This window comes from Cryptomeria japonica, chromosome 8, assembly GCF_030272615.1.
Source record: "Cryptomeria japonica chromosome 8, Sugi_1.0, whole genome shotgun sequence".
NCBI lineage: Eukaryota > Viridiplantae > Streptophyta > Pinopsida > Cupressales > Cupressaceae > Cryptomeria > Cryptomeria japonica.
The window spans coordinates 112,583,295-112,606,542 of NC_081412.1; the positions used below are offsets into that span (position 1 = coordinate 112,583,295).

At 37.6% G+C, this 23,248-nt stretch overlaps 1 protein-coding gene across 4 annotated transcripts in view; it reads left to right on the top strand.

The window, feature by feature from the left end:
• The window catches only part of LOC131031261 (uncharacterized), an 89,108-nt gene that overhangs the window by 32,027 nt on the left and 33,833 nt on the right, over positions 1-23,248 (top strand). Inside the window, exon 2 of one of the 4 annotated variants that reach the window (XM_057962322.2) lies at positions 14,135-14,884. The exons of the other annotated variants lie outside the window; for them this stretch is intronic. The gene's annotated coding sequence lies outside the window, so the exon portion shown is untranslated. The remainder of the gene's footprint in view (positions 1-14,134; positions 14,885-23,248) is intronic. 4 annotated transcript variants of the gene reach the window in all.

Sequence of the window (23,248 nt, forward strand, 5' to 3'; positions counted from 1 at the left end):
TCTTTTTTCTTATTATACATCCATAAAGATATCAAACTCTACAACAATGGCCACCAACTCAAAACTGGTATTCAACAAAGACCACTTATACCTATAAAAGTGTTGTTTCCCCATAAATCATTCTCAAAATTGTGCTTACTTGTCAAGAAGTGGGCTTGGGAAGCATGGAGGAATGTCCCTTGCAAATTGCAACTATCCTTGGCAATAATGGTGAGGGGTCACTTAGGGTTTGAAGCCATAAGTACCTCATTAATGGCAACTAAAATAGTCTTCTTTGTTTGCAACTTTGCACAACTAGGCATAAATATGGAACCACATCCTCATTATTAAATGATAATTTTGTTTCTTACCCTTCTAGAAGATGTGTTATTAACTTGCACATTAATGGTTGTTTGGTCACACAAGGAGATAGGTGATGAATGGTGAGAAGAGGTGGGAGTTTTAGAGTTCAAGTGTCAGGGATTCCTCATGACTCATCCCATAAGTTGGGGTTTAAGGTTTGGATGGGAAACATGATGATAAGGGGATGCATAAAAGTAGAAAGGAAGAATAGAATAGAAAAAACAAGGATGAAATAGAGATACCACGTGTCTCTCTCTCCTTTCTCTCTTCCTCCCCCTTTATCTCTCCTTCTCAATGGCTCTCTTTGTCTCTACCCTTCTCTCCCCATGTCTCTTTATCTCTTCATTTCTCTCCCTTATTTTCTCCCTTCACTTGTCTCCATTTCTATCTCTTCTTCTCTCCCTATCTATCTCTCTATCTCTACCTCTCTTTATCTCTCTTGATATATCTAGCTCCCCCCTCCCTCTTACACTCTCCCTCTCTCTATATATATCTATCCCTCGCCCTCTCTCTTTCCCTTTCTCTCTTCCTCTATATCTATATCTCCCTCTCTCTCCCCCTCTACCTTTGTTTTTGCCTTAGTCTCCCTCTATCTCTATCTCTCCCTCTCTCCCTATCTACCTCCTCTACATTTATCTCTATCTCTCTCTCCCTCTCCATCTTTATCTTTCTTCTCTATCCCTCTCTATCTCTATCCTCTATATATTCTTCTTTCTCTTTCATCCTTTGTAATGTCCCCTTTATCATTTTTGTAAGAATGCTAGTTCTTGCCCTAAATCACCATTTTTATGTAAAACTACAAATGGAACAACATGCATACCTGATTGAGATCCTGCAATAGGTTAGGAAACCATTGAAATGTATATATTGAATAATATAAATCTTCTAAAAAGGATAACTAAACATAAATTCTCTATACCTAGGTTCAAGAACATTAACTTAACCATAGTTATGTCTAATTCCTTATCAGAACTCAACCATAAGAGAGTGGGATTAAGGAGGAACAATAAGGTGTCCTAGAGATCCTCTACCCTAGGCCCAAGAGTGGAGTGAAAGCCAAAGCCTCCTTGGCCTCATGGGACCATTAGTCAACTACCATGAGGTGGTCTACCTAGTGAGGTATCCTATCTCTGTTCTCCTTCACCACTTCCATCCTTGTCCTTCTTCTTGTGATTGGAATTCCCCTTTAAGTCTATTTCTCCCAAATTAACCATGTCTTGTGGGGTTAGGCATAGAATGTAACCGGGTTCCTCGACTCCTCCATGTAAGGGCCCTCCAAGTTCTAGATACCACTTTGGTCATTTTAGAATTGCCTACTTATGAGCCCCTCGTTACCCCTTCATTACATCTCATACCTTCCCCTACAAGATGAACTACTATTAAACACAATTCCTATCATATCTCTTAAGAGTATATAATGTGCTGACAATGCTAATAAGTATTACTATGATGTTATCAAGTAATGCAGCAATAATAGTAATAATGCTCTAATTTTAATAGTATTCCCAAGATGTTTGATCTAATAATAATACCAATTACTATTTCCATATGAACTACTGTTAGATTTATTATATGCTGGCCCTAATGCTGAAATGGTAGATTTAAGGCTGAGACCATCATAAGGCTACCGAGCATAATGATAACAGAAATAGATAAGGGGATTAGATTGTAATGATAATAATGATGTGATAGGGTTATGATCATAGATATTACCAGCAGTTCGATTTTCCTTGGTTTGATGTAATGGCCCCAACTGGGAAGCAGGCTGCTGTTCTGATAATATTTGCATTCAATTATGATTTACTCTTGGTGCAGGCTTAACGTCTTTCCTTTGATCTCCTTTTTATGATTATATGCAACCTGGTTTGGTGCCCAAGAGTCTGATGCTTAATCAGGCCAGTCCAATAACAGGTGAATAAGAAAATGGTAGATAGAATTCGATGATGGCAGATTGCAATTTAAACTTGATCAATGCTTGAGAGCTAGTTCTTATTAACTGCTCTTCTATCTTATCTGATCCATGGTGATGTCACTGGATGCTTTTGATTCATTTCCATTATATCTCTCAATGTGAGGGAGAGGTCACACCTCTTCATCGTGTGTGCCCTTTGGCAAGAGACACACCCTTTCACCATTAGCACGCTTTGAAAGAGTGCAACTCTTCATTATTTCTGCCATTTGAAAGGGACACTTATTATTTAAATCAGATCTGCACTTCTGATTCCCCAAATTATCGCCCCTCTCAAATGAGGTTCTCTTCTCCCTTTTATATCTCATGTTTGAGGGAGTCACAACTTTTCATTCCATGTCTTTTGACCATTCATTAACTTAATTAAATTTTAATATATTCTTTTACATTTTACTTTTAATTTATTTTTACTTTTGAATCTTAATTTTATTATTATAATTTACCATTAAATTCTATTTTAAAGTGGGGACATTACATCCTCTCCCTCTCCCTATCTCCCCCTCGTTTCTCTCTATCTCTGACTATTCTACTCTGGTCTCTATCTCTCCCTCTCTCTATATTACTCCTCTATCTCATTATCTATCTCCATCTCTTTCCATCTCATCCCTCTCTCTCTCTCTCTCTCTATATATATATATATATATATATATATATATTTCCCTTCTCTATCTCTATCTCTATCTCTCTCGTTCTCCTTCCACATCTCTCTCTATCGCCTTATATTTCTCCCTCGACCAGTCTCTATCTCCATCTCTCCCTCTCTATGGCTCCCCCTCTTTCACTATGTCTATCTTCTGTTCAGCAAAATGAACTGGTAAAAACTTAGTTAACCGAGGAAAAGTTACAATATATAGAAATTACAATAATACTGTAGTTATTAAATCAGCTACCTACTTCTAACTACCTGCTACTGTAGATATAATTGACCATTAACAATATAAGGAATTATTATTCTAACACCCTCCCTTAATGGCCAATCCATCAAAAACACCAAATTGCCCCTTGAATTTTACAAACTTATCCGGGCTTAGAGACTTGGTGAGAATATCCGCAGTTTGATCCATTGTCAGAACATACTGCAACTGAACTGATCCGTCTTCTACTAGCTTGCGGATGTAATGACAATGAAGCTCGACATGCTTGGTACATTCTTGGAAGACTGGATTTTTGGCCAGTTTGAGCACCCCTTGATTATTAGTATACAAGGGAGAAGGCCCTATTTGCAGCATTTGCATGTCAGAAAGCATCCTTCGGAGCCAAATTGTCTCACATGCGGCCTTGACGATTCCCCAGTATTCAGATTTGGTCGAGGAAAAAGCCACGGCCTATTGTTTCTTATTGCTCCAAGTGATGGCACCAGTACCCAAACTGAATACGTACGTAGAAGTGGATTTTTTGTCATCCACTGATCCTGCCCAATCTGAGTCAATATAACCAATCAGCTTTGGATCGTTGCACTTGCTATACAAAATGCCATAGTTTGAAGTGCCTTTCACATATCGCAGTTTTCGCTTCGCTGCAATCCAATGATCAAATTTGGGGCCGTCATGAAGCAAGAGATGTAGCTAACAACAAAACAGATGTCAGGTCTAGTGGTAGTGAGGTAGATGAGGCTGCCTGCTAGTTGCCTGAATTTGGTTTCATCTACTGCAGGTGAAGTAGACTTGGTTGATAACTTCAGCCCATTCTCCACAGGTGTGGAAGCAGGTTTACAATCTTGCATTCGAAACTTGTCAAGCAAATTGCGGACATATTGGGACTGTGAAATAAAGATATTGTCACCAGTCTGCCACACTTCGACACCTAAGCAATAATTGAGAAGCCCCAAATCTGTTATGTCAAAAGCTTGGCACAAGTCCCATTTGATGGTTGTAATCAAATGTGCTGAATTTCCAGTAATGATCAAGTCATCCACGTAGACAACAAGAAAAAGGATATTATCACCAGATAGTTTGACATACAAATTAGTGTCAGAGGGATTGCACTAAAAACCATGTTCAACCAAATACTGATCAATCTTGAAATACCAAGCCTGAGCGGCTTGCTTCAGGCCATATAGGGATTTTACCAATGTGCAAACTTGTTGTTCTTTACCAGGAACCTTGAAGCTAGGAGGTTGGGTCATATAAACTTCTTCTTGCAATTCACCATTGAGGAATGCACTATTAATGTCCATCAGGTGAAGTTTCCATCCAAACTAAGCTACACTGGTGAGAAGAAGAGGAATGGTACTCATCTTGGCAGTAGGAGCAAAAGTCTCCTTGTAGTCAATGCCCTCCTACTGTGTAAAGCCCCGAGCAACCAATTTGGCCTTGTACTTATCCAAAGTACCATTTGCATGATACTTGACTTTGTAAACCCATTTACAGCTGATAGGTTTCTTCTCAGGAGGCAAATCAGAAAGAACCCAAGTGTTGTTCTTCAAAAGATTATGGTATTCTGTCTCCATAGCCTTTTCCCACTCAGGAATGCCTTTAGCCTCAAAATAAGTCTGGGGCTCATGGATGCTGTGGATGTTGGCCATAAGTGCAAAGTTGACTGTATTTTGCTGCTTTCTCTTCCGTCAAACTGATCTATCCTCAAGAAGCTCATCATCACGAAGATCTCCTATGGTCTTGGCCCACCATTTAGGCCGGAGGGTAGAAGTACCAACATCTGGCATTGGAGGAACAACATCCCATGGAGTTTCTGGAACAAAGTCATCTGGATGCAAATCCTATGGAAAATCAGGTGGTGTTGGATTCGTAGATTCCTCATCTTCAAAGTCAGAATGCTCTAAAGCCCTCCCATAATGGGAACCAAGAGGAGGATGAACACCAACATCAGAAGTCTTCAGAGACGGAGTCGTAGGACTAGGAGTAGTAGAAGGCATAAATGGACCAATATTCTCATCAACCACAACATCATGACTGAAAATGAGACGATTTGTCTCCACATCAATCAACTTGTAGGCCTTGTGGTTGTCGCTATAACCAGTAAACATAAGTGTTTGGCTCTTTGTATCCAACTTAGCACGTTTGGCGTTTGGAATCCATACATGAGCTATAGAACCAAAGACTTTCAAATGGCTCACTTTAGGCTTGCGTCTTGACCAGGCTTCTTCAGGAGTCATCTTCTTAATGACATGTGTAGGTGACTGATTCAGAAGGTAAACTGCAGTGTAAACTGCTTCAGCCCAATATTTCTTAGGAACATTTCTATGCTCTATCATAGAACGAGCTATTTCAGTAATGGTGCGATTCCTACGTTCAACGACACCATTCTGCTGAGGGGTGTATGGTGTGGTGAGTTGGCGCTTAATGCCATGTGTAGCACAAAATGTAGAGAAGTCATTGGGACAAAACTCCCCCCCATTATCCAACCTTAGAGTGACAATTTGAGAACTAGATTCTTTTTCAACTAAGGCCTTAAATTGCTGAAATGTACTGAACACATCTGATTTATTTTTCAGAAAATACATTCACATTTTATGATTGAAATCATCAACAAATAACAAGAAGTACTTGCAACTAGTAACAGATGGAGTGTTCATTGGCCCACATACATCAACGTGAACCAATTGAAGAACCTTGGAGGCTCGCCAAGAATCACCATCCGAGAATGGTGTGCGATGCTGCTTCCCAGCTTGATAGGTTGCACAAACTCCATGATTTTGAGGTTGGATCTTAGGTAGACCAGCAACCAAATCCTCTCGATATAATTGAGAGAGATAATACATGTTTAAGTGCCCATAACGATGATGCCAAAGTGTTCTGATGGATATACTCCGAGCAACCAAAGCGTGCTCCTGAGAATCACTAGAATCAGCAAGTCTATACAGACCATGATCCTCAAGTCCCATAGCGATTGTAGTACGAGTTTCCGTATCAACAATGCTGCAGATGGACGAACTGAATACAACATCTAATTGAGGAGAATGCCTCATGATCTAATTGACGGAGAGGAGATTATATTCCATGCGTGGAACATAGTAGGCATCAAGAAAAATTAAATTTCTACCTCCTGAGTGAATCTGGACAGTGCCCTTACCAGCAATTGTGTACTCTCCTCTTCCTCCGAAGATTACTAAATCTGAGAATGGTTCAAATTTCGTGAATCAATCCCGACGACAAGTAAAATGCCGCGAAACCCCTGAATCAATATACTAGGTAGAAGAGTGTTTTGGATTTGTTGTTCTCTTGGCCATAAAAGCATAGAAAGCATATTCTTTCTACTCAGAGTGTTCGGCGACATTTGCTTTCTTTTGAGACCCTCCTTTCTTCTTCTATTCAGAAGCCAAAGGAATTCAACACTCGGCCTTCATGTGACCAAATTTATGACAATAATTGCACTGAACGTTCTTCTTCTTGCTGTCTTGAGAGGAACCAGAGCCTTTCGGTTGAGAAGATTGAGCCTTCCCTTTGTTCTTCGTAGAAGATTTGGCAGAGAACGCTTGCTCTGTGGAGGTGTAAATGGTACTGCTTCCAAACTGTTGGCGCCACTGATCTTGCTATAAAAGCTTCTTACAAAGATCGGAAAACTTCAAATCGACATTAGTGGAGGTGATATTGAGTGATTCGATGAAATGCTCATACCAGCATGGGAGACTCTTTAGAGTAATGACCACCATATCTTCTTCCTCCATTTTTCGACCAATGGCTTCCAACTGGTTGCGAATATCCTTGATCTTTGTCAGATGCTCCCGAAGAGATGTTTTCTCATCCATCATGATCGTGAAGAGCATATTCTTGAGGAAGAACGCTATGCTCTTGTTAAAGGTTTCATGAAGACTCTTCAAATGATCCCATATCTCCTTCGTTGTTTTGTTGGATGTTACCTGAGGTAGCTTCTCATCGGTGACAGAGTTTGATGAGCATGACTGCTTCTCGGTTGCATTCATCCCGTATGTCTTGATCTTTGCTGGCAGTGGTTGGACGTTGAGACGTGCCCAAAACAACTGTATCAAGACATTGGTACTAAAAAATGGTCAGCATACGTTGCTTCCAGGTGTTGTAGTTGCGGCTGTTGAACTTTTGGCTGCTTTCAAGCATAATGTTTGTCAGAGATGCCATCATGTACCCCGAGGTTGAATTGGTGAAGGCACAAATTCCAAGAGACGAAAACCAGCAGATGAAAATAGAGGGTTCTTAAAAATTCTGCAAGTTGGATTCGAAGGCAGAAAATGAAACCCTAGCATGATTTTTGAGGTAAAATTTTCTGCTGACCCAAACAAATCCGACAAAGACGTAGAAGAATACTCGAAAAACCCACAAGGAATCTGTAATTAGATTTATTTTTCGACTGAAGGGTCAAATCTGCGGGCTCAAAAACCAAGGCACAAAAAACGATGCACCTAGAAAAATTTGACAACAACCCAGTTCAGGTTTCAAAAAACTTACAAAGATTCTGTAATCAAAATCTTTTTTTGACTTGAAACAAAGGGTCAAAACCCTAGCTGAAAATGCAAAAACCCTAGGTAAAAAAAATTGCAGACCCAAAAAATTTTGATAGAGACCTAGAAAATTGTGGGAAAAACCTAGAACGTGAAAGCAGATTGCAGAAGAAATCCTGTCGAAAAACACTGAAAAATCACGATTTCCAAAAAGCCATAGAAGAAAACCCGTGATTTATATAAAAAAAAAACACGAAAATCGTGCAAAAAACCAGAGTCGCATGGGTTTTTTAAGCCGAAACCCCCAAAAAAATCGTGTTTTTTTTAAAACAGTCAAAGGACTCGATTTAAAAATTGTGAAGAAAGAGATCACACGATGCATTTAAAAATCGTGAATAAAGGAGGTCGCGAAAAAACTAGGAAAAATCGCAATTTTTCAGACTCTGCGTGGACTTGCTAGGGCAAACAAAAAACATACGAGGGTCACATAGAAAATAGGTGTGTAAAAGCACAAAACAGACAGAGCGCCCAGAAACCCTACACGGGTTTTTTAGAAAAACAGGAATAATTTCGAGAAATTAACCTGTGGCTTTGATACCATGTTCAACAAAATGAACTGGTAAAAACTTAGTTAACTGAGGAAAAGTTACAATATATAGAAATTACAATAATACTGTAGTTATTAAATCAACTACCTACTTCTAACTACCTACTACTGTAGACATAATTGACCATTAACAATATAAGGAATTATTATTCTAACATCTTCCTCTTTCTAGCTCTCTATCTTTACCAATCTCTCTCTCTCTCTCTCTCTCTCTCTCTCTCTCCATATCTATCTCTATATCTTCATTTTTCTCCCTTTCACTCTACATCTTTCCCTCTCTTTATCTCTTCATCTCTATCTCTCTATCCCTGTATCTCTATCTTTCCATTCCCTCTCCCTCTCTCTAATCTTTCTCTCTCTCCCTCTTCCTCTCCCTAAAATATGGAGAACAAGTTCTCATCACTATATATTGTAGATTCTTTAACAAATGTGTTAGAAAATGGCTCTCGCTCTTCCTCTCCCTAAAATATGGAGAATAAGTTCTCATCACTATATATTGTAGATTCTTTAACAAATGTGATAGAAAATGGTGGAAGCGCTAGTTTATCTTTAATTATCCATTATTCCTACATCTTTGGAGGCAGTTCCATATGTATAATTTTACATTGTAAATCTTTCTTTGGGGCCTAGGTAGAATAAGTTCCTATAGAAGTTGAAATAGATTTTTCCTTATTATTTATAATACCTATATTCTTTTCATTTTTCTCGCCATATTAGTAATATTTTTTATAAGGATCTCCTAAAGGCATAAAATATCAAATAATATATGCAAATTAATTGTAGGTTTTGCAATGTGAGATGCTTTAGGATCTGCTTTGTCAAGCTTTCTAAACTAAGAATGTGCATTAGTAAATTTTTATTTAACTCATTTAGTCTTTATAAATCTTGATTCTTCTCTCAGTTTTTCTTCCTTATACCATTTTAAGATTGCTTAATAATTGATAGTATACTCAATAATGAGAACTTTAACTAGCATGTTTCCCAATTGATAGTATAATCTTCCATCAAATTATCTCTTTTAAGATTCATTGGTGAGTCATAGTTAGCATGTCCTCCCACATGAATGGCAACCAATTGAAGTTAATTTATCTTATTGATTTTACATTTCCTTAAATCTCCTTTTTAAACTTATCTCAACATTGATTTAATTCTTTTTAATGGATCATCAAAGGATCATATTCTTCATTATCAACATTGTTTCCATTTCCAAAGGGAAATTCATACCTTATTCCTTTGATTAATTGATAATCATTTGAGTTGGTAATAATCAAGGGTTATGGGATTGTCCTTGGCAATCAATTACTATTTCATGGACCTGATTATAGTCTTTATACTTAAGTGGTAGTCTTGTAGCCTAAACAACAGGATTATTTGTCGTGATTACACTCATCTTGTAGCCATGACAATCTTTTTGCTGAATTTGAGTGTTTATAAGAATTCTAAAGCAAGTTTTTGGTAACAATCCAAATGGCTCACATCGTCGCCTTTTTATTAATGACTGTTATTTATTACTAATCATGACTAATGTAATATGTGGGCTATATCCTTGCTCTTACATAGCTGATTTAAGCTGTTATGTGACAATCTTATTAATTTAAAAAAATAAATCCTCAAGCTTATAATAAATTCCCTAAGTATAAGAGTTGTTCATTCAACCCCACAAAGACCAAGGATCACTTGCAGCCAAAACACCTTTTCATAGAGGAGATAAGCAATTGATATGAAATTACATAATTCATTAGATGCAAAATGAATAATGATATAATATACGATGATAAATCTTTGTTATAGAGATAAGGATGAAATCTTAGATGAAACCCTAGGATATAATAAGATAATGACATGTGTCTTAATTCAATGACTTGAAACAAAAAATACATAACCTAAGTAAGCTTAAGTATGCTAGTGTGAATATGACATGATAAAAAACTAGTTATATAATATACCATGTTCATACCAACACCCTGTTTAGTGCAACTTAGAGAGTATGATAAAATGCATGGATGTAAGGATGATGAATGGTGGATGGGTCCCAACTATAAGGCCATGTTGGTTACTGTTGGTGTTGGAAATAAGCCACACTCGGACTGACGATGGACTGGTCCAAGAGGGGCCAGTAGCTCAGTGGTAGAGCACTCCAGCAGTGTATGGAAGGTCCTAGGTTCGAGTCCTAGCTGGTCCATGTCTCAACATGGTATTAGAGCCAGGTCTAGGCTAGGAGCCCCAAGCACACAAGAGGTGTGTCTTAAGGGGGGGTGTCGGTGTTGGAAATAAGCCACACCCGGACCGACGATGGACTGGTCCAAGAGGGGCCAGTAGCTCAGTGGTAGAGCACTCCAGCAGCGTATGGAAGGTTTTAGGTTCGAGTCCTAGCTGGTCCATGTCTCAATAGTTACAAATTAATATTCTCAATCAAAGAAAAGGAGTAAACCTCATATGATAAAACTTCTTTCCAAAAGAGAAAAACATAAATAAACATGTACATATATGATGGAAGAAAGGATGCAACTCTTGTTCCGATGGTGAATGCTTGAAGAAGAATATTGAAGATGATCCAAAACCAACAAATGACATTTCTCCCCTTAGGAAGAAACAAATCCAATGGCGTATGTAGAAGAAACTCTCACTCCAAGAAGAGAGATGAGGGAAGAAGTCTCAAGATGTGTGCCTCTAAAAACTACTTAAGCATCCAAATGTTAGAATCAAAGGATGTCACAATGCAAAGAGGTGAAACCAATCTAAATAAATGTGAATGCTCATAAAAAACAATCTCTGAACACAAGGATATTGTGATAATAGGTGTGTTGTAATTGTCATTAAAGAGGAAATGAATATCCTCAAACGTGTCTATCGAATCTATAAGGTGATACTCACAAAATAAATCCAAAATGCTTGTCAAAAAATCATCCCACAAAGCAAAATTTGAAAGACTAGAATGATCTTGTTGAACTAAAGTACTACAAACCATGGCAACGTTTGAACTTTGAAGAAGTAGGAGGTGGAAGCTCCATACAAGTCTCAAGAACTAAGGTGGATGAAAGAACACAAAGGTTCAAATGACTGAACTTCTCCTTAATCATGCTATCCACATTCGATGCATGAGTACGAATATTAGTCAAAATGTGAAAAGGTGTACAAGTGAGACGCATGATTGAACATTTCAATAGCAATAATTTCACTACTCTTCAAGCCTCTAATTATCATTAAATCTGATTTGAACTCAATAGACTTCCCTACATTGTGTGTAAAATGATAGATAGAAAGGAGATTGGTTGATAATGAAGGAACACAAAGTACATCGTTGAAAGTGCCTTCTTTAATTTTAATAGATCCTTTCCCATAAATACACATATATGTGTTGTTTCTCATCATTATGTGTGGTAAAGTACAAGACACAAATGCAAAGAACATACTTTATGATAAAGCTGCATGATTTGAGGCTCTTGAATCTAGAAGCTATCTCCCTAACTCAAGACTTGTTGATACAAAAGGTGTATTGCCTTCGATCTTTCTTATATGATTTGCTACTCCAATTGTCCTTGATTGTGTAGATAAATATGATGTGGAACAAGATGCACTAAATGTTATTGTTGAAGGCAATTGGATATTGTTCTTCTAAAGAAGGTGCATCAACTCATCAACCCATTTTGCATAACACTGATATTCATCATGCCCATATCTTTTGCAGTATGTACATGTAGGTCTCACCTTCCTAGATGGTCTCCCTTAGAGAAGGAAGAGGAATCAGGGTGTAATGATGATTCCTTGGCTTTCTTATTGTTCTTAAAGTCCTTATTTTTTATGTTTCATTCCTTTGCTATTTGAAGCCTATTGATCTTTGGTGCTTTGATTAGCAATAAGAGCTAGTGGTTTTGAAGATTTCAAAGTACCCATTTGTACTAAATTTGCTTCCCTTTGGTGAATGATCTAACAAAAGCAACAAGTGAAAGCATATGAAATGTAGCATAAAATGTAAAAATAAAACTTGAATAATCAAGGCCAAGTTTGGTAAGGATGGTAAGAATCAACAAAGTCTCCTGTTTTTAAATACCATTTTATTTTCAATTATAAAATGTGTGATTTGAGCTTAGTGACGAAGTCCTAGATGTCCTCAAAATTTGTAGGATTCAAACTAATGAGCTCATTCTCAATTGAAAACCTCGCAAAGTATCTTGCTTCCCAAGTAAATTCTCTGATATAGTGTATATCTGATTTTGTGTCGCACAAGACTCTATATGAAAAAAGATATCAAGAGAAATAGGTATGTATAATACTCCATAGGCTTAATCACACTTGTTATATCACTTTCTCTTTTATTCATTAATTGTTGGTTCAAGTTTTGTATCCGTAGTTGTATCTCCTTTCATTTTTTCTTCCCATAATTTAATTATATGGCGTGAGCTGAGCAATTTGGGTTTGATTCATGATGTATACATGAGAAGACAAAATAAATGGAAAGTAAAACAGTAATAAATCCCTCATAATGCAAACAAATAAATCCTTAATTCAAAGATCATTTGTCTCAAACCAAGGAAGAATCTTATAGAAAACCATGTGGCTATTGCATTCATATCTCCTCTTTGAGGTCTCCATGAAGAAAAGCTCTCATTACGTCCATCTACTGAACCTCCTAGCAATAGTTAGTGTGAGAGTAATGGAGTTCGTTTTTGGAATAGCTGCAAAAGTCTCATAGTAGTCAACACTTGGAACTTGGTAAAAACCCTTTACAACCAATTGTGCCATAATTATCCACTCACCTATATTTTGTGAATTTTATTTGATAGATCCATTTGCATCAAACAAGTTTCCTTCCTTTAGAAAGCGGGACAAGATCATAAGTGTGATTCCTAGCGAAGGAACTACAGTCCTATTGCATAGAAATATCCCACTTAGGAATGCTATATGCCTCTTGAAAAGGTTGTGGATTGGAGATAAAAGCTATGCAAACATGTGGAAGTCTCTGAAATTGTGAATGTGTACACTTGATTTCTAATAGATCCCCAACCCAATCAGCTACATTCTACATGTAATGTCTCTTGTTCTAAGTGTGAGGATATCTAATTCACTTTCTAGCCTTGGATAGGACTTTAGACTTTCTCATACTACCATACCTTTATTTCATTCCTTGCTTCCCCACTGGTATTAGATATCCCAAAACATTGATTCATGACCTCTCGCTCCCTTACTGTTTGTGGACCCATGGACTTTTAATTCCCCTGCACTCAATATTGTGTAATGTCCCCAATTTTTAGCCTTTTGGCTAATAGGAGTGATAAGGAGAAATTAATTAAATTAATTTCTTATAAAGTCATTAAAATAAATAAATTTTTAAAAAGTGACTTTGTATTTAATTAATTTAATTAAAAGTGACTAAAGTATAAAAATAAAATAGTAAAGTCAATAAAAATAAATAAAGTGTACCTACCCCCTTCTAGAAGGTGTATCATGACGAGTTATGGAAAAAGATAAATAGAAGAGGGAGATGGTGGAGAAAGCAGACTTGGAATTGATATTGTGGAGTTGGATTGGTTTTATAGAACCAGTTGGTGTTTGCAGACTAAGGGTCTTTGGGAACGGAAACTCCCATTGATCGCATAACTGAGAGGGTGAAAGATCTCTTGAGGGGTTGCATAGAGGAGGTGACATTTCAGTCATCTCACTTGAGCTCAATTGAAGATTTGAATCAGATTGTTGGAAGATTGCTTCAGATTTCAGAGCTTTCTGTTAGGTTTATTAATGATGGTGAAATGCTTTCTATTTGACAGCATTTGAGCATCAAGGCGAAATGCATTGATGATTGAAAAGAGGCAGATTGAAGGTTTAAGGGACTGATTTTTTGTTTCAGGTTGCAGACCTCTCCTACCACGATTCCTGGTTATACATCTCCATTGTACAACGATCCTCATATCAGAAGGCAGCAGTGACAAGAGCTGGTAAGGGCGATCTTTTAGAGACAATATTGGAGGTGATTCGAAGTCATCTTGGCCTCTGATCAAACTCAGATCAGAAAGTATATCACTGTCCAAAACCGATTTTGCTCATATTTCTTTCAAGGTGCATCAATCTTCACAAAAAAGGTTTCGAAATTGCATTGGAGGATATGGCGATATTGTTTGGACAGGTTATAGGGCAGTTTGCAGTTTATTTTTAGTTCTTTAGAGGGGCCGAACCTTGGCAGGTCCGCCCCCCGCTAACTCCTTCGATTTCATCTTTTGAATCGCTATCCTTTAGTGGAAGAACCAGGCACTTGGAGGAGGAGTTTTGAGTATTATCAGCAACACATCTGAGTGTCTTCAGACTACAGCAGTGTCCTCAGACTTACAGCAGTTCGACAGTCACATAAGAAGGGCTATTTGGTACTTAGGGAAGCTTGCAGACCACCGTATTGCTTCCTACACCACTGCAGATTTACCAGCAAGGCGATATACTTCTACATCTTTGGCGACTATTATGGGGGCAAGTTTAATGAAGATTCGGCTACTATCATTGGAGATCTCAGTCTGAATATTACAACAGCAAGACGACTTCAGGAGTAATTCAGATTGGAGGCACATTGGAGGATTATTCACTTGATTCTACACATCGCTGATATCAGGTTCATTTGCTAGTTAATTCTCCTATGTAATGCATGAGTATAATTGCAGTTTGAATGTCCTCAGAATAACTGAGAATTGATCTTTTATGGTAGCCCATAATGTTCATGAAATGTTTTGGAAATTATCCATGAAATTAGTCTATCATATGCAATAAGAATAAGGGAGTCTTTTTGATTGCATCTCATTATGATATCTTCATATTATGAGGACGAGTGCCAGCTGTTTAACATAATGTCTACTAGCTGTTAGATGTTTGATTTGAACGATGAAACAACATACTATGGTTATATAAGCTTGCTTGTCTGTCATACTCCCTTGAGGAATTAATTGAAGTTATTCCTTCATGTTAAATGTAAGATTGTTGAGACCTTTATAAATCTGAAAACTACTGAGACAGCAGCAGTTAACAGCATTACACCCAGTGTATCAGCAAATATCTCCTTGTTTTCAGTCATCTTTAGACAGGGGATATTACATATTGCCACCCCCTATCCTCACTCCCTCCAACCATTACATCCTTTTAGAAAGTGTCTTGTTAGATCCCTTTATTTTGGTGTGATCTTTCATGGAACCCTATCATTTGAACAAAAAATCTCATTGATCATTAGGATTGACCAGGGATACCATTAATGGGCCCAAATTTGAATGTAAATTGTCAAGAAACTTTCAAATGAATCTTAGCACGAGTGGGCCCATGCTAGCCCTCCAAATTCTATATAAGGCTAGCAATTTTATTAATTTGGATCATCTTTGGACATTATATCAACAAACCATAAATTACAAAGTTTTGCACTTATGTTCACCAGTTGGATAGGATGAAAAATCTTAACTTTTAGAGATTAGTGGATGAACCCATTGTTATCCTAGAGTTTGGAGGATGAAGCCCCTTTAGATTCTCAAGGGAAAGTTTATACAAAGATTGCATCTACACTTCAAACTTAGTGGATTTTAGCATTTAGGCATTTTAGCATTCTAAATATCTTGCTGAATACATTTGCGATCATTGTAATCTTTGCTATTAGCAAACAATTAAAGCAACAAATCTTTGTATTCATTGAATGAATTATTTGAATGAGATACTACGTTCTAGCCAGTTTATATGAGAAAATTTCTATATGAATATGTGAGGTGGGTCTTTTATATTTAATCATTTTGGTTAAAACTCAATTCAATATTTCAGATCTAAGTATTTTTACATATACATTTAGCTAAGGTTCATTACACTAGTATTTGTTATGACTAAAGTGGAATTGAAGTCAGAATTAGGAGAAGAATCGTCTCACCTTTGGATAGTGACTAGGAGATGAAGGAGCATCACTTTTAACAATTGAAGTGGAGGAAAAACAATCACCATCAAGAATCTACTTAGGTGGATTTGAATCCTTAGAAGAATTGTTATCTAGCCCAAGTGACTTCAATGTGAATGTTGGAGGAGAAGTGTCAAGAGTAGAACTCAAAGAGCCTCCTCAAAGCAAACACTTCTCTTAATGAATAATTCATGTGTAGTAGGATGGATTAGACAATAAATCTTAACATTATTTGGATAACATACGAATATGAAAAGCTTTCTCTATGAATTTATAGCCTTATGTTTCTTTACAAGAATGTCGGCCCATGCAAGAGAACCAAAAACTCTAAAGTGATTGACTATTGGTTTTAAACTATTGCAAGCTTTGAAGGGAGTGAATCCATTCAAGGCTTGATTAGGAATGCAATTCTAGATATAATAAGAATTTTTAATGGCCTCTACTTATAATATTGTGGTGCAAGAGATCTAGAGTGTATTGTGTAATTTACTATTTCCTTCAAAGACCCATCCTTTTATTTTCCTACACCATTCTATTAGGATAAGGCGATGCTAACCTTGCAATCCTATGCCATTCATATGTCTCCATGTTCTTTGGAAAGTGTTCCCTAGGACATGAGGAAAATATTAAATATTTGTACTTATGGCTATTTGCAATAGCATTTTCAAGAGGTGATAAATATAATTCAAAATGGATACAATACACTCCTTCCCATGTCCATGATGATACATGAAGGGTCATGCATAATGAGATCAAGTTTGGGAGGAGAAAAGGTGTCCATTTGGGGTTTTGAACAGTCATTGCAAGCTTCAGAGCACTCCGAATGTGTAAAGACTAAGTGGCTTTGGGTTTGGCGCTCATGAGGATTCGCTCAAAGAGTTATTTATTATTTTATTATGTCTATTGGCTATCCATTCTCCAAGGCATGGGTTTTTCCAAGTGGTTTTGGCCCCCTATTTTGGGAAAACAACAGTGGTTTTTTCCTCTCCCATTTGGCTATAAAAGGGTGCCAATGCATAGTTGTTTATTCATAGTTGGTCATTGCTTCCAAGTAGTTCCAGGATCATTTGGAGAAGTGTATTATTGCGGTGTTCTCTTTTTTGAAGAATAATAATATACTTGCCCTCGTTCTCTGGTGGAGTTTTTTCTTCAAAGGGTTTCTCCACTTAAATGTGGTGTCTCTTTTGGTATGGTTGTTTTTCATATTTATGTTGAATAGTGCAATCACATGTTTGTTTCAAATTTAGTTTCAGATTTGTAATCACATAAGAAAGTCAATATTGCAAGCTTTCTTCACCTTGTTTCTCAACACATTCTACTTAGGAATGTATGGAACTATGCACTACAAATCAATCCCCTATGTAGTACAAAACTAGTCAAGCTGATAGTTAACATAGTACCATTATCTATGTATGTATAAAACTTTGATGGCTTTCTCTAATTACTTCTCTACAAAATTTTGAAGTCTTGAAAGTACTCAAAGAACTTGGACTTCTTTAAGAGAAAGTACATCCAAATATACTCGAAAAAGTCATTGATGGATGTCAAAACATATCTAGCCTTATTGATGAAGAAAAGATGTGGAAATAGTTTAGCCAAATCATTGTGAATTAAGTCTAGTATTGATGAATTTTTTCATGCTTTGAGTTCATCAAACTTCTTTTTGGGATGCTTAGCAATGATGCAACCTTGTCAAAAACTATTTGAAAGGTGAATAGAAAGCAACCTTGTAACCATGCTCTATTGGGTGACTGTTAAACTACTACACACAACGGTAGTTAAGATGGCCAAATCACTTATGCCATAACTTAATCAGAATGTGTGAATAGAATAGTCGAAGGAGGATCATAAACAAAGTGTGAAAAGACATCTTGAAATGTGCTATCCCCTACGTCAATCAATCCTCTTCCACACACTTTAATAGGAGTACAATCACCCATTAAGATAATTGGTGTAGTACAAGGCTCTAAAGTTGTGAAATCTTGAGATGAAGTCATGTGGTGCAAAGCATCTAAATCAAAAATTCATGTGGATGGTGGAGATACAATTGCTAAAAGGGCCTTGCCCTTTCCTTTTCCATATTGTCATGTGGTGAAAATTAGGAATTAGGGTTTTACTAAGTAAATCCACTAAATAACCCAATTAACACAACATACATTGAAAGAGGATTGAACCCAATAGATCTAGGCTCAATCCCAATGGGGAAAGGGCTGAGATTTTGATTGGATTCAACTGGTTGGAATTGATTATCCTCTTTCTTAGTTGAATTTGGAATGTAGGTATGAAATTAGGGCAAAATGAGGGATAATTAGAGTAATTTGACGAATACAAAATGCCACGCATGTCCCACGGAGCCACAAACTAGGATTTGGGCAAAAGAATAGATTTGGAACCTGCTCCCAAAAGTTCGGCTTGATTTTTTGGGACTAGGTAGCACAGATCCGCCTTGAATCTTTGAAGATGCTTGATAATGAATGCTTCATGGATGCACTAATGATGGGGGTATGTGTTTTATCTCAAAATGAATTGATGGGATGTCTCTACATAGGGTTCCTTAGGCAAATTATCGATTAGGCAGACCTCCAATGGTCATGTGTAGCCCTGGGGATCGGAAACCATCAAAGAGGTAAACGATCGGCCCCATTTCAAATTGGGCCCTGTTTGAGGGGGACTAGGGCATTTTGGGGCGCCCTGGTCCTCCTACAAACAGGACCAATGCAAAGAGAAACGGGGGAGGGACCTCCAAGATGGGGCCCAACAAATGTTGTTCATAACATCAAAGTTGGAGAATAGCGTTAAAATAGGCCTAGAGAGGGGATGGAGATAGGACACGCTAAAGTAGGAGCACAAACATGAGGTGTGTTGACATGTTTTTTAGGACTACGCCAAACACAGAATAAAGTTTCCAATGGTCACTTCACTCTCTCTTGTTTAAAATCAGACCGTATGCTAAGATTGCAAAGAAAGATCAAACGGCTAATCTCAAGGTTCCTTTTGCACATGGACGCAACTCAGTTAGTTGATGGGTTTGCTGTTAACCCAAGGGGCCTTATGTATGCTCACAAAAGATTTTAACAAATTTGCAGGTTCAAGGATTTCTATGCAAATGATTTGCAATGAAAGCTCTATTTTTGGATTTTAGGGGTTTGAAATATGTAGAAAAGTAAATGAGTGAAGGGTTTAGAAAACTAGGCTAAGACTAATCTAATCCTACGAACAAGGAGACAAGATTACTCATGCAAAATCCAACCACGCTTCGCTTCGCCAACAGAGCACAACTACACGAAGGTGGTGCAATCTTCAGAGGGTGTGTTAAAGATTTTCAAATCACCAATGAAAACCATCGAATCGAACAATCTCCATTGATAATCAAAGTTAAGCATACACATAAAAAAGGCTCAGACTAACTTTGCATAGTATGCAACAATCAACTGCACACCAAAAGTATGAGCACGAACTTTGCAACAAGCAACCCTATCAAATCCAATTTATCTAACAACATGAAAGAAAATCTAATCTATACGAAGAGAGTGAGACCGTGCGAGCTTCAAAACAACACAAGAACACACCAACAATTGAACAATGTATCAAGTGTTTGCTTCAAAAACTCTTAGCAACAATATCTGACAACAATCTCTCCTCTACAAATGAGGGGGGTCACCCCTTTATATAGGCTTCTGGACTTGGCTACATGCAAACCCTAATTAGGGTTTCCCCTAAAAGATTCTCCACTCAAGATGCAACAAGAAGGGAATAAGCATTTAATACCCATTAAGCCCATATACAATTAATTCAAATAAGCCCAAAAATGACATCCATTTGTGCATTAAATGCACCCGATTACATCAAACTTGCTCAAAATACAACAAATATTCCCATGCAAGAAATAAATGCCCATCATTCTTCATGCGACAGCTGCATGTAAAAAGATTCCGCATTCATTCAACATGCATTGACCAGGCCGCCACTAAGTCAAAAAATATCCCAGTAGTAAATGTGCTGCCACTACTTAGTCAAAAGATTCTCGTCCAAGAATGGACGACCATTATCCCGTTCATTGATTGCATATGCAATAAATTTACTGATGGCCACTTCAAGCTCCCCGATGGAGACACTTGGCACACTTTCAATATCAAATTCCATTAAGGTAATTTCCTTGCTCTTGGAAAAGAAGCTTTCCGATTCCATCATGATTTCCTGTGTCTTTTTCATTGTACTGGAAAATGAAGAAACATTTGCAAAATGTTCCTTAGTGAATGAACCTACAAAGAAGAATTCGTGTAACAGGGAGTTCACTATAACTCCATTCTCATTGAGCTTCTTTGCGAACAGTGCTTCAATTACATTGATGACCTCTTCATGCACCCTTCTGATTGAGTCTTTCAAAGGTAAAGACTCCATGCTGAATTTGTCAAAGGTATTCTTTCTTGAGCAAACTGCGCAGAACCATCGGAGAAAGTCATAAACCTCGTTCTCTTGAATTACTTTCCCATCAACCAATGTTTGCTTTGGAATCTTCATTAGAGCCTTGAGTCGTGGAATGGTTAAGTCCTGATATATGTGAACATCTTCCCACAATCCTTCCGCTACCTCCAATCTATTCAGAAGGGCTACGAACCTAGAATGGAGTTGAGCCAAGTCCTTAATGAATTTTCCTGCTGCAGTGTAGACATCCTCTAACCCATTCCTTGGAATTTTGTGCCATTTCTCTAATTACCTCTATGCCATCAACAACTTCCTTAGGGAGGGAAGGAGGAGGAATGAATGAGGGACTAAGTATAATGATAGTGGCAGACCAGATCTGACATGTGTCAGATCTGTCTGCCATGACCAGCCACCAAACATATTACTAACAAGTAATGTTTAGTTAGTAGTATTAGCAATTTATATAATAGGATATTAGCTAATACACAAATAATTGGTAATATATATTACTTAATTTACTTATTTATTTATAAATACATATACTCAAATCAGAGTAAGAAATAATATAACGATTGTAAATATAGATGTTGATTATACTAAATGTTAATATAATACCTTTAGAAATTAGTAATAATTCACATAAATAGTAATTAATAAATATGTAATGATCTATAAATGAATTAGAATAAGATTAACTATTTAGTATGGTAAGATAACAAGTACTTGATTGACTATAGAAAGATAGAACATTCCAGATTTGATTCATGTTAAGGTAGTCTTGACTCTTAATCAAGTTAGCTTTAGCCATAAGTAATTTGAAATAGATTAATTATGGTTAAAATAGACCAAACCCTAGTAGGGGACATTACACCTCCCTGAGCGGTCGTTTAAGACTTTTAATGTACTCACATAAGGCCCTATTTTCTTCCATCAACCTTTTACATTTTGCCTTTGTTTTCAGCATCTTTTCCTTTGTGGCTAAAAAGATCCTTCGAAGTCTCCAATTACTTGTCTCGTGGAAGCATGACCAAGATCAACCTGTCTAATAACATAATCTTTTGGCCTAATTTCATTCTTGTCCTTATCTACCATAGGCCCAACTATGTGCAAGGTCCGGAATCTAGATTCATCCCTCACGATCTTGGAAAATTTCCGGGGAGCCTTCTTTTTTGCCGACTGATCCATCCTTTTCAATAGCTCTTCTAATTCCCAGGTTGGATCAATTTCCTTTTCCGGCTCCCTTCTTAGTCTATCTATCAGCGAATTAGGAGCGGGAATGGAGTGATTATGGATTTCCATCTGCTCTTGCTCCTGTGATTCTTCCTCCATTTCACCAAGGATGGCTTCTATAAAACTATCCTGATGAGTTTCTTCCTGGTGCAGAGAACTTTCTTGTCTTTGACTTCTTGGCTGATTGGGTCTGTGTGAAGCACTGATGTTGAGTATATCCGGTGCTGGAGTATTGCCTGGAGGTGGATCCGTTGGATTTTCCTGCATGAACATCTCTACCTCCCGTACATTGGAAGAACTTACTAGTGACTGCACCCTTTCTACCCTTGCTCTCTTTTGCAGAGGTTCTTCCCGTTGCATTTTTTGTTGAACTTCCTGATGAACTTCTTGATGGATTTCTTGCTGGGCTTCATGATGAACTTCCTTCTTCCTTGCCATCCTTGGCCTCTTTGGAGCACTTTTCCCCTTATCAAGCCAGACTTCTCCTTCTGCCTGGGCCTGTGAAGATCCTTTAGTTGCCTCGCAATGGGAATCTAGACTTCCCATCAACTGATATGTCAAGTGAACATTTCCTTCCTTCAACTTCCTTATCTGCCGATCAACCCAGTGTTTAGTGAATTTCAACACAGGTCGAGCTAGGATATCCAAATCATCAATTTCAGGTCTAACCAATTTGGCAGCTGAATGGGTTGATCTTTCACTTTCTCAAAATTTAGGTTGCATCAAGTCCGAATCTTCTTTCACTTGATCCGACACTTGGAAAATTTCACTTATCTTGATGGTGTCAAGGGGCAATCTGGAATACATTTTCTTTCGGACTTCAAGGTCATCCTTGGCACTTGCCCAATAATCCTCTAAGTGAAATTTGTGTATGAATTTCACTCCAGCAACCTTTCTGATTTGGCGATAAGGATCATACTGAGCTTTGGATGTATAATATGCTAGGCGATAGAATGCTAATTCCTCTGCTGCTTTCTCAGCAGCTTCCAAAGCTGGGCACACTTCCATGAAATCACCTAGGACAAGTGGGAATTCAATAGACTGCTTCTTCTTCTTCTGTAATTGATCATAGGCTGTTAATTGCCTCATGAGTTCAAGTAGTACCAATTTGTTGAATGGATACCTTTGCAATTTGTATGATTGGAATGAGAATCCCTACGTCCCAATATAGGTGAATTTCGGAAATTGTAAGAACATGGCTCCATACTTCTGAACCAAGACCCTAGTTTGTGGCGACACCCTTGTGTGCAATTCCTTCTGCATAAGTCTTGTTAGGTACATAGTGAAGGTGTCGTTCGCTAGCTTGTAAGAACTAACATTTTGAAGATGCAATTGAGGATAACACTCATGCACTTTCAGCTTTGCTGGTTCGCAACCCATGATTCCTTTTCGTGGTAGACC